Source organism: Marmota marmota, unplaced genomic scaffold, assembly GCF_001458135.2.
Source record: "Marmota marmota marmota unplaced genomic scaffold, marMar, whole genome shotgun sequence".
Lineage (NCBI taxonomy): Eukaryota > Metazoa > Chordata > Mammalia > Rodentia > Sciuridae > Marmota > Marmota marmota.
The window spans coordinates 31,652,789-31,657,904 of NW_026000249.1; positions in this window are offsets into that span (position 1 = coordinate 31,652,789).

Consider the following 5,116-nt stretch of genomic DNA (forward strand, 5'->3'; position numbering starts at 1 on the left):
ACATATATTATCTTCTATGAAGCAAAAGTGCAACAAAATTCTAACTTTCCCATTTTTTTTCAGGGAAAATCTTTGAGTCTTAGGAAGGGTAAGGAATTTGGTCAAAGTCTCAGTTACTTAAAGGTGGATCTGGAAAGAGTTCTGGCTGACTCCAAAGCCATGCTCTTAATCTCATCACTGAATTGCCTCTCAGTAAAATCCAGACTCAGCATTCTGGTTCTTAAAACCCTCTGTGGACCGGATCCAAAATAGTTTTCCAAATGTATCGCCCCCAATTTATCAAAGTCCTCCCTCCAGTTATACCAGATAACTTCCCATTTTTAACACACTTTCAACAGCTCTCTGCCCTATTCCTGCTGTTCTATCTGATTTGAAGGACCTTTGCCACACCTTTGTCATGTCCTTGTTGCTGCCTGTACTTTTTCAGGATGACTGCAACAAATTTCTTTCTTTTGGGGGGGTAGGGGTTGGGGGGTACTGGAAATTGAACCCAGAGGCACTTTACCACTAAACCATATCTCCAGCCCTTTTTTATTTTACATTTTGAGACAGGGTTTCACTAAGTTGCTTAGGGCCTTGCTAAATTGCTGAGGCTAGCCTTGAACTTGTGATCCTCCCACCTCAACCTCCTGAGTCACTGAGATTACAGGCTTGCACCACCACACTCCTCTTGCAATAAAATTTCTTTTTTAAAAAAATTAATACCTTTATTTATTTATTTTTATGTAGTGCTGAGAATCGAACCCAGTGCATCGCACATGCTAGGCAAGCACTGTACCACTGAGCCACAGCCTCAGCGCGCAAAAATATTCCTTATCCTACCTTCTCTTCTACCATGTGACTTTGAAAGTCCTTCCACTGAGAGGTGAGGCCTTATGTTCAGTCCTTTTGAATCTGGACTGGCCTTCATGACTCTTTTGTTACCAGTAAAACATGGCACAAATAATGCCATGTGATTTCCAAGGTTACATCAGAAAAGTCCATGCAACTTCTGCCTGGATCCACCATGCCAGAGGAGCCATGTGTAGGCATTCCAATAGGCAACCCAGCTGAGTTCCCAGTTGACAGATGGTGTCAATGCCAGCCACATCTTGGACACCCAGCTTCTTGAACCTTTGGATGACCATAGCCCCAGTCACACCTAGTTGCAATGACTTAAGAGACTGAAAATAACAACTGCTTAGCTGAGAGTTTCCTGAACTCCTAAACATAAAATTGTGAGCAAACTAGAATGATTGCTTAGTGCTACTAAGTTTGGGGGTAAACAGTTACACTACCACATAACCATGATAACACTACAATCTTCCAGTGCCCTAACTAAAAAAGGCCAATTTTTAAAAAATATTTTTTGTTTAATTTTAGATGGACACAATACCTTTATTTTGTTTATTTTTATGTGGTGCCAGGGATCAAACCCAGTGCCTCACACATGCTAGGCAAGTGCTCTACCACTGAGCCACAACCCTGGCCATAAAGGCCAATTTTTAAAAGAAGCACCACTAGTAAAAACTAATTTCTACTTTTTCTTTTTTTTGGGGGGGTGGGAGAGAGGGTACCAGGGATTGAACTCAGGGGCACTCGGCCACTGAGCCACATCCCCAGCCCTATGTTGTATATTATTTAGAGACAGGGTCTCACTGAGTTGCTTAGCACCTTGCTGTTGCTGAGGCTGGCTTTGAACTCGCAATCCTCCTGTCTCAGCCTCCAGAGCTGCTGGGATTACAGGTGTGCACCACCACACCTGGCAATTTTCTACCTTTTCCAAGTATTCTTATCAATTAGCTTCTCAAATCATGTCACTTATTACAATTGACCTTATATTATAGTTATTTACATTTGCCTTTTCCTTCTGATCTATACACCTTGAGGGTAGGAACAGTATACTACTGATATTTATTATCTCTATATTCTACAACTTCTATCACAGAGCCTGGTACCAAGTAGATACTAGTCAATAAATGTTTGTCATTCTGAATTAAATTTAAGAGAGAAACCACCATATTCTGTACCCATGTAGGATGATTGCAAATCTCTAAGTCCAATGGAACTACAGACATTTGTTGCAATTCCAGACACCAATAAAAATAAGTAATTACCAATAAAAGAGTAAAAGGCCCTTATTAAATATGAGAGATAGGAAGATGGGGTGTAGCCCAGTGGTAAAGCAGTTTCCTAGCATATGCCAGGCCCTGGGTTTCATCCCCAGAACCAAAAGGAAAAAGAGAGGGAGGGAGGGAGGGAGGGAGAGGGGGAGAGAGAGAGAGAGAGAGAGAGAATAAGTACAGTGTCATATTGTCAAAGAGGATATGTTTCATCATTCTGGGTGGGAACATCAGCTTTACTACTTCTAGCTGTATGATCTTGTTAAGCCACTTCTCATCTCAGAACCTCAGTTATCCTCTCTGTAAAATGAATTAATAGTGCCCACTTCCTGGAGTTGTTGTGGGGGGAAATGTGATAATTTTGTAAAAAGCATTTAATTTGAAGCTTCAATAATAATCCCTTAATAAATGGCTCATGTTATAGGTAGTGACTATACATTAAAATTCCTGGAACCACATCAATTTCAGGGTCATTCTTTTTTACACAATGATTTGTCACATAAATAACTAAAGCTACTTGTCAGACTCCTTTTAAATATATCCACAGACCATAAATAATTCTTTTTCAGAGCATTTGTCCTGGTTTTTGTTTGAAAATATATGGTCACCAAACCCATAGATCAGAAAACCAAAACATATTGTCCTAGATGGGTGCTATGAGTCTCTGCATGTGGGAGCCAGGCCATAATCACTCTTTCACACTCCAGTTGTACTCAGAGAAAAAGATCATTTTAAACTGGTTTGGTTGCCAACTTCTTTTCTGACAATACCAACCTTATGTTACCACCATGGTGGTTTAGGCTGTAGATAGTGCTCCCAAGGGATATTAGATGAAGGAAAATCCCCAAAGTGACATATGGAAGCAAAATGTGGACATTACTAAATAACGTACAACTGCAGGGATCAATATTTATGCTGTTGTAATCCAGAGGACACCATTCATGTAGAATACAATGTAATGGCTTCCTTTGGAGTTTCCCAACATGGCACCTAGATCTTGGTGAATGAATGCTTGTATACTATCATGAGCTTTATCCATTCCACCTTCCCTATTGCTCAAGAGACAAAAACTAGGAGCACACTTCATTCCCAATCTGCATTTGTAAATTCCCTAAAGTGTAAGTGTTGAAAGGTTCTTTATTTAGGAAAAGAGGATAAATAATTGGTGCAATGATTATTTTACATGATGTGAAGACATACTCTCAAACTATTGTCTAACTCAAAAGGCTCAAAATAGTCCTGGTTTTCTTATTTTTCAAAAACAAAGAAAACTCTTATTTATCTTAAACAAATATTCCAATTTTCTCTTCTCCAAAAAATTCCACTTTCTCCACCAAAACAAATAAGCAAATAAACTTACAACCCTATCCATTACACACCATCAACATTTATGAGCAGGCCAACAGTGGGGAATATGATGAAAGAAGATAATTTGAAACTTCCTCTCTAAATGATTTTAAACATAATGAGGGTTTGGGAAAAAATATAATTCTTGCCTTTGTTCTTAATGTGTGCATTTTGTACAGTGCATGGGGATTGCTTCGGGTAGCTTAAACAATCACAAAGCCAATGCAGAATTATGAAGCTGGGCTATACTCAAATAAACCCAGAAGTGGCCAGGCATGGTAGTGTACATCTATAATCTCAGCATCAGGAGTTTGAGGCAGGAGGACCCCCAAGTTCAAGGCCAGCCTGGGAAACTAAGCAAGATCTTTTCTCAAAATTAAAAAAACAATTTTTTTAAGGTCTGGGGATGTAGCTCAGTGGTAGAGCATCCCTGAGTTCAATCCCCAGTACTATAAATAAATAAATAAATAAATACTCAGAGGCAATGTGTTCACAGTATGGAGTCTTCTCGCAATAAGGGTCTGGATAAAGCTTGTTTAAGTCACTCCAAACCCCTTTTTTCCTCCAGCTTTTCTATTTCCTTTTCTGTGGTACTCAGTGGACATGAGAAAACCTCTCATCATGAAAATCCCTCACTATATAATCAGTCTTTCCTCTAAGGTGCAGGTCTTTGGGTTCCCAGGCATTTTTCAGAAGAAAACATCCATCTTCCCACATGCTGTGGTTTTCTTTTATTAGCTTCTTAACCAAGACCCTAAATGAACTGGGAGATTGGTGCAAAGGGAGGAACACACTGGTCTTTATTAGTGTAGAAGGATTCGAAAAGGTCAATGCCAAGAAGCATGTACTTGAAGACCAGGTAACATTTCCCTGGGTATCAAACCTACTTTCTAGTGCTGAAATCTTTCCTCATACTCCATGAGAGCTCTCCAATAATAACCCAATTCCTCCTACTACCTTCTAATTTTTAAATTTTATTTATTTATTTATTTATTTTATTTTATTTATTTATTTTTTTTTTTTTTTGCTGTACTGGGAATTGAACCCAGGGCTTTGAACATGCTAAGTAAGTGCTCTACCACTGAGCTGCATCCCCAGTTCACTTTTTTTTTTTTTAATTTTGAGATAGGATCTGACTAAGTTGCTGAGGCTGGCCTCAAACTTGCAGTCCTCTTGCCTCAGCTCCCCAGAGTCCCCAAGATTACAGAAGTATGCCACCATACCCAGCCCATCTGTATGTACACTTTGAATCATCTCTAGATTATTAATACCTAATACATTGTAAATTTTTTGTAAACAGTCACTTATACTTTGTTATTTAGTGAACAATGACAATAAATTTTGTATCTGTTCAGTACAGATACAACCATTTTAGGCCTGACTATGTGGCACACCATCCAATCCGCAGTTGGTTAAATCTACTGATGCAGAACCCACAGATGGGGAAGGCCAACTATTGGGTTTTTTGTTTTTGTTTTTGTTCAGACAGGGTCTCCTTATGTTACTCAGACTGACCTCAAACTCCTAGGCTCATGCAATCTTCCTGCCTGAGCCTCCTGAGTAGCTGGGACTAGAGGTGTGGACCACTGCAGCACGGCTGAACAGTATTTTGCAGAACATCCCTCAACTGGGATTTGTCTGATGTTTTTCTAAACTTGATGTCAAGC